This window comes from Cyprinus carpio, chromosome B6 (assembly GCF_018340385.1).
Source record: "Cyprinus carpio isolate SPL01 chromosome B6, ASM1834038v1, whole genome shotgun sequence".
Lineage (NCBI taxonomy): Eukaryota > Metazoa > Chordata > Actinopteri > Cypriniformes > Cyprinidae > Cyprinus > Cyprinus carpio.
Genome location: NC_056602.1, coordinates 11,871,687 through 11,884,040, shown reverse-complemented (window position 1 = coordinate 11,884,040; position 12,354 = coordinate 11,871,687). Strand labels below are relative to the sequence as shown.

At 38.9% G+C, this 12,354-nt stretch overlaps 1 pseudogene; it reads right to left on the bottom strand.

Moving 5' to 3' along the window:
- Positions 1-7,664: 7,664 nt before the first annotated feature.
- LOC122134106 lies at positions 7,665-10,430 on the bottom strand (annotated as a pseudogene).
- Positions 10,431-12,354: the final 1,924 nt, after the last annotated feature.

Genomic DNA, 12,354 nt, shown 5'->3' with positions numbered 1-12,354 from the left:
ATAAACTAAATCACAACCTGTTAAGAACCATCAAAGGATCTCATCACCTTAATTAAAAGGGGCCAAAGCCTAGAAGCGCATCTAAATCGTTAACAAGCGGTTACTTGCATTGGTTCTGTAGTTGGCTGAGTAAAGTGTCCGCAGTGCATGTATAATGCGTAGATTCCTGTTTGATCCTGTTAGGACGTGAAACCTTCGTCATTTCATCATGAGTTTGACTGCTCCGAAGTGATATCAACAAAGTTGCTGAAAACTCCCACAAGAACGGACTCCTCCCGGAAGGGGAGTCGCGAGGTGTCCCAGTGTGATGGGTGTCTCCAGGGGAACCGCAAGTTAAGGAGACGCTACCTTTTAGGGTGTGGAAAGAGGTTTTTTATATCTGGTTTTCCCCCGGTAACACCCCTTTTGGTTGGATTGACCCATAACAAGGCATATAGTTTCAGCGGGAAAGTGTTTCCTTTGTCTCAATGACGCCTGATTTGCATATTTTTACGAATGGGCGTGATGAACTGGTTATCTGGTAACCCAAAACTATGGTACAAATAGTATGATGCATTTTAGGCTCACATTAGTGTACATGTCAAGTCAAGTCAAGTCATCTTTATTTATATAGCGCTTTAAACAAAAAAAGTTTGTGTCAAAGCAACTGCCACTTAACAGCCATTAATTAGGAAAACAGTGAGTCAATAATGCAAAATGACAGTTAAAAGCAGTTCATCACTGAATTCAGTGATGTCATCATGCAGCTCAGTTCAGTTTAAAATGGTATCTGTGCAATAATTTGCAATCAAGTCAACGATATCGCTGTAAATGAAGTGTCCCCAATCTAAGCAAACGCCAGAGCGACAGCGCCAAGGAACCAAAACTCCATCGGTGACAGAATGGAGAAAAAAAACCTTGGGAGAAAAACCAGGCTCAGTCGGGGGGCCAGTTTCTCCTCTGACCAGACGAAACCAGCAGTACATAATTGTTGGGGGAATAAAAAGCAGATCATTTGTAATACCCAGGACAACATATGTCCAAGATCTTAAAGAAGAGATCCACTTATATAACTGAATATAAAACATTGAGAGTCTAACTAATACAAATAAAGAACGGTAACTAGGCTACTACCATAGTGAAAACATACAAAACAATACATGCATATACCAGATACATTTGTAATGATTATAGTCTAAATTAATAAATGTGTTTGTTGGTTGTTTGTGTGTGTGTGTGTGTGTGTGTGGGTGTGGTGGTGAGAATGTGGGAGTTGGCTGCCTCAGCCGGGCACCATTAGTGTCTGGCATCGAGGGCTATCTAGTTAATCTCGGAACGTGTTTGAAGTTGGATGGGGGGAGAACTTAAAAGAAGGTGCTGATGCTCAGGATCTTTCAATGATCTATGGGGGTAACCTAGCCCATTAAGCACCCTCATATAACTGTATACCACAGGGCCAGATTCTGTCATTTATATGCAAATGTCAAAAGGCTAAAGGAATCCCTACGACATAAATCCCAAACGATTGTACGTGATCCTAAGCAGAAGTACTTATACTTTGACACTTAGCTTAACACAATCACAAACAAGGCATTGGGTATATTTGGTGTCCTTTATAAACAACTCATGATACCTCTGAAGTACTTTGAGTGACACCGTTAGATGTCCTTATTGCAGTCGTTGTTTCACTGACAGATGAATTTTAGGAGGAAAAATAAGCTGCGCCACAAGCTAGATAGGACTGCAAACATCTGTGTGCCTTTCTGCCAAGGTTTTTACAAGAGATGCAAAAAAATTGTGCAGTTTTCTTCGCACAGTAATCATAAAATATGAATAGTTTATTTTCAAACCTAAGGGTCCACAGCGGCGAATCAATGGTCCAAAAATGAAGGTATAAGGTCAGCATAATCCAACAAGGTAATGAGTGCTTTGCTTTCAGACTTCATAAGGAAACCAGGAGCAGCTTCTTACAGAGACATATTCTTGTGTTAAAAATCTTGAGGTAGCCAATCTCATTATGACTCATTTTTGGAGCACAAATCGCTCAACCATTCTTTCAGTTTTAAGGCAGAACTGCCAAACATCACTATCGACTGGGTTTTTCGATTTTACTTCCTACAGAAATTGATAAGAGCCTCAAGAGACACCACTTCTGTGGTAGCTGAACCACCAAGTCGGTCAAGCCATCTGCTTTAACAGCACATGGTGCATTTGTGAGAGTCACTTCCTAAATGCCCTGAATTGTGTAATGGCTCTATTCAGCTCATTGTAGGGTGAAGTGCTTTTCAACAGTGACCAAATGTTTTATGTAAACTACCAAAGTCATTAGCCACAATACCTTCAAATAAATCATGTCCTAAGCATGGAGGTAGTCCACCACACACATGAAAATCATTAAGGGAATTTAAAACTGAATTGAATTTGATGCCATCTACCATACATTGATCAGTAGTTGTGAGCTGATCAACACTATGTGCATAATTTCTGTTTGTTCTTTTTAGGGCAAGATTTAAGATTGTTGGCGAAAAGTGTCTCTGTCAATTAGGCTATTTAGACAGTACAGACAGAAATCCTTGTTGGTACTGAAATTTCAGAAAAGCCACCCTATACAATGAGACCCAAGATTATCCCCACAATGACAATTAGCCCTGCTTTAAGTATAGTGCCATCTACAGACTGAATCCAGAATCCTCTAAAATATTTTAGATCAGCAACAAAGCTGGAGAAGATCTTCTGCCTGACCAAACTGTTTAAAGTCCCTCATCTCTACACAGTAAAACAAGCTGCACTGGGTCAACTAATGAGCGGTACTGTGGCAGAATCTCACCTAGGGTCATGTATACTGCCAGGATTTTATGTTTATTTTTAACCCGAGCCAAGTGGATTTTTACAACTTCAAATGCATCCTGGTACAACATAATTGATAATGATGATGGATGCTCATGAAAGATGGCATTTTTGCTTGCTGCATGTGCCATCCTTATGTCCTCCATCACTTTGTAAATAGAATAAAGCATTTTTGACTGGTTGTACTGTTCCCTTACTGATGTTTGCCTAAACGGAGATGCAAAGGGTTCCTTTAACCGGCACATAATGACAAAAGCGTTCTTTACCAGCTGTGTCCAGTGCCCAAGGTATATCTGTTTTGGATCAACAAAGTTAAACTTTTGTTTTGAAGAAGTGTTTTTCTGGTAATGTCAGACTTTAACTGACACCTCATTGTACAAAGTTTTGTAAAAGTTAAAAAGATCTTGTGTAACCAGTTCATCAATAAGTTTTGTCTATGTCACATGATGGTATATCTGATGATGATAACAGCTTTTCTTTTAGTCTAACAAGCATGGGCCTGCATTCCAATCACCATGAACTGCTTGAAATGCCTCGATAATTGATTTGAATTGTACTGGCAGGTAACAACATTTTGCCTTGCATCTTTAGGTAAAACAGAGCCAAGTTATGTAAAAAAAAAGCCTCTTCGTCAGTATTTATATGACATTGAAAAAAGGATGATGTAGACGGTACCTCACTATTAATGCACAGATTTATAGGAGGTAAGTTGCCCATCAAGAGACAGATCTGTTGGGTGTTGCTGTCGCACCCAGTTTGTGGAGACAAGACTGCTGCACTGGACCCTGGCTGCTTATGCTTCCGCAATATATGAGTGGTGAATGATGTTCTCACTCTAAAATTTTTTAAGCAGCCTTCACCTGGACAGCAAACTTTTCTACCATCTCTAATATGAATTCGCAAGTGGAAATGCACAGCTCTGAAAAAATTACAAGCCACAAATGCACACCCTAGGACCTGACAGTGGAGGTTCGCCTGTGGATGCCTATGTATAACGTGATCTTGATTTTTGTGACTGCCTGTGATTTCCTGTGCATATGAGACCTAAACGAGGAGAATTTCTTAAATGTACAAGGGCACTTTCTGCATTCCACAGGCATATTGAAAATTTGCTCTATGTTGGTTGTCTTTTTATATGTGCGTAAAAAACACTAAGTTGGGTGGAAAGGCACATTGCACAGTTTGCATCTGTACATTGTGGCAAATGTTGACCTAACCAATTAAAAATGGATAAATAAAACATTACTAAATAAATAAACAAGTTGAGTTGGTCAATTATTGATCAATTAAATTTGTGCAACACCAGGGATGCAACTGAAAGTTGTGAGGAGAGGCTCAAAACTCAGCAACCATATACAGGTCCTTCTCTCAAAAAATTAGCATATTGTGAAAAAGTTCATTATTTCCATAATGTAATGATAAAAATTAAACTTTCATATATTTTAGATTCATTGCACACCAACTGAAATATTTCAGGTCTTTTATTGTTTTAATACTAATGATTTTGGCATACAGCTCATGAAAACCCAAAATTCCTATCTCAAAAAATTAGCCTATTTCATCCGACCAATAAAAGAAAAGTGTTTTTAATACACAAAAACGTCAACCCTCAAATAATTATGTTCAGTTATGCACTCAATACTTGGTCGGGAATCCTTTTGCAGAAATGACTGCTTCAATGCGGCGTGGCATGGAGGCATCAGCCTGTGGCACTGCTGAGGTGTTATGGAGGCCCAGGCTGCGTCGATAGCGGCCTTAAGCTCATCCAGAGTGTTGGGTCTTGCATCTCTCACCTTTCTCTTCACAATATCCCACAGATTCTCTAGGGGGTTCAGGTCAGGAGAGTTGGCAGGCCAATTGAGCACAGTAATACCATGGTCAGTAAACCATTTACCAGTGGTTTTGGCACTGTGAGCAGGTGCGTAGGTCGTGCTGAAAAACGAAATCTTCATCTCCATAAAGCTTTTCAGCAGATGGAAGCATGAAGGAGTGCTCCAAAATCTCCTGATAGCTAGCTGCATTGACCCTGCCCTTGATAAAAACACAGTGGACCAACACCAGCAGCTGACATGGCACCCCAGCCATCACTGACTGTGGGTACTGACACTGGACTTCAGGCATTTGTTGGCATTTCCTTCTCCCCAGTCTTCCTTCAGACACTGGCACCTTGATTTCCGAATGACATGCCAAAATTTGCTTTCATCCGATCCGAAAAGTACTTTGGACCATGAGCAACAGTCCAGTGCTGCTTCTCTGTAGCCCAGGTCAGGCGCTTCTGCGTTTCTGGTTCAAAAGCACACGCCTGTGCACGGTGGCTCTGGATGTTTCTACTCCAGACTCAGTCCACTGCTTCCGCAGGTCCCCCAAGGTCTGGAATCGGTCCTTCTCCACAATCTCCCTCAGGGTCCGGTCACCTCTTCTCGTTGTGCAGCGTTTTTTGCCACACTTTTTCTTCCCACAGACTTCCCCACTGAGGTGCCTTGATACAGCACTCTGGGAACAGCCTATTCGTTCAGAAATTTCTTTGTGTCTTACCCTCTCGCTTGAGGGTGTCAGTGATGGCCTTCTTGACAGCAGTCAGGTCGGCAGTCTTACCCATGATTGCGGTTTTGAGTCATGAACCAGGCTGGGAGTTTTTTAAAAGCCTCAGGAATCTTTTGCAGGTGTTTAGAGTTAATTAGTGATTCAGATGATTAGGTTAATAGCCGTTTAGAGAACCTTTTCATGATATGCTAATTTTTTGAGATAGGAATTTTGGGTTTTCATGAGCTGTATGCCAAAATCATCAGTATTAAAAACAATAAAAGACCTGAAATATTTCAGTTGGTGTGCAATGAATCTAAAATATATGAAAGTTTAATTTTTAATCATTACATTATGGAAATAATGAACTTTTTCACAATATGCTAATTTTTTTGAGAAGGACCTGTAGCTTTCCGGAAACCAAGGGAGTCCAAGAACAAATAATAACTTCACATAAAGTATTCTAGAAACCTCACTTTATATTTGAACAGTTTAACTTACTCATTGTGGAAGGTTCCATTTTAAGGCTTGTAAAACGTGAAAACGTTGCAACTGGTTGACTAACGATGCACGCTGAAAAGTAAACAAATGACTTGACCCACCAGGCGCCTTAAAGGGGCAACACCTTCGCGTTTAGGATAAGGCAGTCAGTGCGTGCGTATGGTGTGTTTTAATGCATAAATCCTTGGTGGTTTCTGCCTGAATGTGTGTACACTTCACAATATAATGTGACATAACGCACTCGAGTAGTTTTCGTAATTTACTGATTAATGTTACAGTTGGGTACCTGTAATGGGTACATAGAGTAATTAACTGTAATTTTATTATTTGAGCTGCATATAAAGTTTCTAAAAGATGCACCTCATATTACAGTAAAAATACTGTTCCCAGATGATACAGCAAAACACTGGATATTTTACAGTTATTTACCCTAGAAATACAGCAAGGGTTAACAGTGCAGTGATTGTCTAAAACATTCTACATCATGACTTAATACCCATTTAATATATATATTGATTTTGAAAATGTTGTTACAGATTGTGTAAAATAATCATGAAGTTGCCATGTTTTAATGAAGATTGACATTTTAGAGAGTAGTATTTACTTGTTATGAGTTTTTATGTCAATGAGTAATAGAAAGGCCCCTGGACCAGATGGGATCATTATTGAGATGCTAAAAGCAGCATCACATATGTTATGTCCCATAATGCTCTAAAAATATTAGAGACGGGACTTCCCAGAGATTTGGTGAGGCTGTGATTTCTCTGCTTTACAAGAATGGTGATAAAAAATTATGTAGGAAATTATAGGGGGCCCTAATGTGCTTACTCTAATTGCTTAATGTGCTTAAAATGTTTGCTTAATTTGTCAAAGTCTTGAACAGAAGATTAGTATCTTATTTAGAATAAATAATATGTTTTATGAAGAACAAGCAGGGTATAGGTCAGGTTATTCTACAGTAGATAATATTTTTATTTTGCAAGTCAGTGGTTCAGAAATACTTACAAAGCAAAAAGGAAGGATGTATTTGTATTTATTGATTTCTCTAAAGCTTTAGACAGTGTTCAGCATAATCTTCTGTATTTCACTCTCATAAGAATGGCACTGGTGGAAATTATTTTAGTGCATTGAGATCTATGTATTCTAACACTTAAATCATGTGTGAAAGGGACCGATGGTCTAACAGAGTATTTTGGCTGCACCATTAGTGTAAGACAAGGCTGCATGACGAGTCCACTTCTGTTTTATTATTTTCTTAAATGAATATATAACAAATGTTAAAGAGAAACTGTAAGGTATTCAGATCGGAAGTATCACAAAAGTACAGACCTTGTGATATGCTGATGATATGGTTAATATAGCAGATACAATTGGAGGGTTACAGAAACAGACCGAACAGCTGGTAAATATGTATAATATTTATGGTGTGAGATTGAATTTGAGTAAAAATGAAAATTGTGTTTTTTAGAAGAGGGAGTTCTCTAAGTAACGATAAAAAACTGAATTTTGCTAGTGAACAGATTGAAGGGGTTAATTGTTACAAATATCTGAGTATGTGGTTTATACACAAAATTGTCATGGTGGAAAAACCTGACAACTTTTAAAGCAATGCTTTCCATGCTAATGTTTGTGTCTTTGGTAGCTGTCTTTGGTGATTTGGATAGATTTGTATTGTCCATTTCTTACATGAAAAGATGTACCATGTATTGGATAAAATTAGTGTCTATGTCTAAACATCGTTATCCAAGAAAATTATATAAAATGCTTTTTCAATTAGATGAAGTAAGTAGAAAAACATGGGTTACTTGTATTGGAGTTTTTGCTGTATTTTTTAATTTTTTGAAGTGCGTAGGAGGCTTAAAGTGTAGGTGATACAACATTTACAGCTATTCTTAACCAACAATTGAAAGAAAAAGCACATGAGGCATGGCATACATCAGTTTTGGAAAATAAGTTAAACATTCACAATACAAGTCTCTATTGATACAAGAGAGCTACATTGCGTCTGTGTACAACATGAAACTGGTACGATCATTGTTCCTTTTTAGATGTTAAAGTCATCATCTTGCTATAGAAACAGGCAGGTTGAGTAATAACACCAGTGGCAGAGAGAATCTGTAGTTTTTGTAAGTTAACAAAATATTTCAGTGATAGAAGATGAGAAGCATGTTTTGTATGATTGCTCCTTATATGAGGATTTGCGTAAGAAACCTGTTCTTGTTCTTGTTGGTGATGTTTTGTATTGATGTGTCAAGTGTTTGTGACTCGGGGTATGCATGGAGATGGCACTGTATAGCATTGTATCATGAAATGAAGAAAGACTGTCTGCCATGTCCTGATCATGATTTTGTGGAACTATGGGCCGAGAGGCCATATGTTCCTGAATAAATGTGAAACTGACTTAGTGTAAAATAAAAACAAAGTTTCAATTTGAATTATATTATCATCTGGTGCTAGCCAATGTAAAGAAGGTAGAAAATGCACAATGCTCAGATGTATTCTGCTGCTTCTTCCTCGTTGAATCCAGCTTCAACATCTTCTTGAATACTCTTGATGTCTTCGGGAGGAGCAGCAGGCAGAATGGCAAGCAATTCTTGATCAATTCCGTTCTAGTCTTGCAATGCTCTTCTGGTTATACTCCTCTTTGTTCTTCAGAACAAGCCTTAAGATGCCTTCCTGTGCCTCATCGCAGCTGTTTTCTGGAGCGTGTTTACCGCTCATTTCTCAAATGCTGGTGTACGTTTACCATGGCCATCAGTTTGCCCAGAGAACTGATACGGTCCATCAAGTACTTGTTGGAAACATCAGTGTATGTTCCAGAGATCATGTGGACCAAACTAGCAATGTTACCAGGCTTGGGAGGCTTGAGTGTACAGCAAATCTTTTGAGAAGAGCTTTGCATTGTAGGAGAGAGCTTGTGTTTTCTCAGATGGTTGAGACAAAGTTTTGTGAGAGTTTTGCTCAGGCTTGTTTTCACAATGTTGGATACCATTTGAAAGAAGTGGACCATCTTCTCCCACTGCTCCTTCACTCTCCCCATGGCATCCATTCCTTTAACCAGCATCTCTATGGTAGTTTTGAAGTCAATCTCTTTCAGTTCACAATTTCTCATAGTGACCAGGATATCAGTTAGTTCCTTCTGGTTCTTCTCTAGGTTCTCCACACACTTTTCATAGGTCTCTCTCTCGTCTTGGTTCAGCTGAGATCGGGACTGCTCTATGGCAAATCTTGCATTTTCTGTAGCCCTCTGTGAAGGACTCATGGTTCTCGGATTTGTTTTCTTCTTTAGACATCATAGGTGGTTTGTTGAGAAATGGCTGGAGAATTTGTGATGCCTTTGCTTTTGCTATCAAACTACGAGCTGACTTAATCAGAGCAGAGACCTCTTTTATTATTCTCAGCGCTTTTGTCTTTGTCACATTTCCCCTCTGGTGCATATTTTGCAAGCTCATTGCATATTTTTATGCCCTGTTTTGCACAACTCCTGAGCTTTTTCCTTTGCTGGACAGTCAGGGTGTTCTCCAAAGTCTCACTGATTCTTCCATACACGGATTTGCTACAAAATCAGTCTTTGTGGTTTTCTTCTTCTGATCGTATAGATTTGTCCAGTCAATGTCTTTCACCTTACTCTTCTCATTCAGTTGTTGCTGATAGTCTGTGCCACACTTTAGAATTTCTGCTGACTTACTATACACATTTATTTCATCTACCATATCTCTTTCCTGATCTTTAATGCAGCTCTTAGGACCAGATATCGCTGTTGTTGCAGAACACACCATCATTTTGCCCTGGTTGAGAAATAACAGATGCCACTCCATTGATCATGCTTGTAACGCTCTGTGTTATCCCACTCGCGAAAATCCATTCCAATCATTTCCCATCCATTAGGGAGAGAATCCAAAGCTTTCTTGTAGCTCTCTTGAGCCTCATCCAGTTCCTTCTCCATGGCACTCATGGCCTTCTCAGTCCTTTTCTTGGTTTCTAGTGCAGACTGCTCCCATCAGTTTGCCCTCTTCTATTTTCTTCTTGATTGCTACATCTCCTCCCCATAGAAGTGCTCTGCATTCACACATGCTTCGAGCAGCTCTTGGATGATATTGATGACATCAATGAAGCGCTTTTCAGCAACATTAGACTCAAGACATTCATCTGCAATGACTTTGATATTGCCCAGTTGGTCAGGAAGAAGTGCTTTAACAACTTCATCATTACTTTCGAATAGTTTCACAGCTGCCTTCATGTAATCTGGAACTTGGGCGGTATGGAGGCGAATCTGATCCATGCTTTTATGGGCCTCATTAAATGCCCACAAACCAGAGTTACACACTTGCATGAGGCAAGCGCGAAAAGAATCAGGATATTTGATGTATTTGTAGCCATTTTTGGGGTGTTTTTTATTGATAGAGAAATCTGTTGAGGATGAGATGAACACCAGCTCTCCGAGGATGGCTATAGATAGAGGTGCTGGAGTCAGATATTCTTCCCAGTTGGCATAGGGCTGCATAATCAGTTTGGTTTGGTTTCTCATGTCTTCAGCATTAAGTAAGACTTTTAGTAGATTTTACAATTGCAGAAGTCATGACTTTCCTGTTTCTGCTTAAAAAGAAAAAATTAAAGTAAAATGTTTTTTGAGGAATCTCTGTAGCTTGTATTGCACAATTGGCAGCATTCATCACAACAACAATTATTAGAATGTACATAGACAGAGATAGAAATAAAGAGGATCAACATTCTGAACAGACACACGAGATATGAGGTCTTCTTAATTCACATAACCACGGTTTCGCAGGCAATGCTTAAGGCTAGTACCAGACTAAAAAGCATGTTGGAGCGTCTTAACTGACAATAACTTCTACCGACATATAATATGCCAGGGCTTAATTTGAGCTGGATCCTGTACCTCTCAGGTTTTGACTGTCTGTGTTCCGGTACCTATTGCGCGGATCCGCCACCTCACGTGGTATATAAAAACAACAACAGCACAAAACACAATATCATATTTTATATATATATATATATCTAATATATATATATATATATATATATATATATATATATAATGTGTGTGTGTGTAACATGCACACATTTTTAAGTACATTTCACGTTATCTATTAGTTTATATTTTTCATTGAGTGGGATTCGGACGTGGAAAAGCGCAGAGTAATTACGTCATGTATGCAGACCACCTAATTGTCTAACTGCCAAAACTTAAAGCAGTCAGATCAAGGGTAAGAATCATGTGCATTAAAAATGTCAAAAAGACAAAGAAGAGAATGATGATGCTAAACAAACCAGGAGTGAAACGACTATACAGGAAGGCAGCTGTGGTACCGAGCAGGTGCAGGATGCTAGAAGGGCCAGAAAAGACTGGGGGAATGAAAGGAGTGGGTCATGTGGACCGTGACCTTGTCTGCTTCGGATATTAAAAAAAACAGCAATGATCACTCAGAAAAAGTATTTTGAACATGCCTGGACCAAGGTTCATTTAGCAGCTGCAGACATTCTTGAAAAGTCGAAAGGAGACATGATAGTACAGGCTATTGTTAATAGTCAGTTGGAACAGATAACCACTACAGCTAGAGTTTTTTCGCACAGCCTACAATGAAGCTCAAACGTCACAGGCCCGCATATGGCCTTGAACAGGAGACTGACTGGCAAGTGTTAATGGAGTAGATATGGGTAGGATTTTTCACATTCTAATGTTGCGTTCTCAAATATTTAGAAACATATTTCAGAAGAAATGAAAAGAAACTATTTAGCACAGTGTGAACCTAAACTCATGTTGGATGAGTCGACCAGCTTAAATAAAAATAGTGCTTTGATCATATATGTTAGGGTTCATTTGCCAGGTATGGACATGCCTACAAACATTTTTACTGAATTCATAGAGCTAGATGACCTAACTGCTGAAGGAATTGTCCGTACTCTTTTATCTGGAATTTCTTTCCTAAAAACCCTCATTTGAGTAACATGTGATGGCGCTTCTGTTATGTGTTACACTTGAGTATTGCGAAATTTCGAAATTCAATACTTCAACAATTCACAAATTACCAAACAACCAGACAATCATCAATTAACATACATCCAACCAAAACCTAATATCGATATTAAAAAAATAAGAATAATAATAATAATAAAAGATTCACGGCAGTTAGTTTATTTCCCAACCGCTAGATGGCAGTCTTCATCTCTGAACTAATCCTGAGTGACAGGAAAATACTAGCATTAGAGTACGCCACTAATGTTAGGGTTAATGAAGTTCGCTGCTAGTAATGGAGGGTGAAAGAATTGTCCAAGTTCATGTTTCGGTGTACAAAGCTGAAGTGTCCCCAGCATTTGGGCTTTTGTGGTAAAGTCCACTGCGGGACTGTGGCACTAGCCTTGCGGTTTCAGCGATTCCCACGCATAACAAATACAAACTGAAAAACCTGTGAAATCCAAGGGGAAAGGTTCAACTGTCTGTATTTATTTATTTGTTTTGCAGTTGTTTTATTTTCTTTAGGA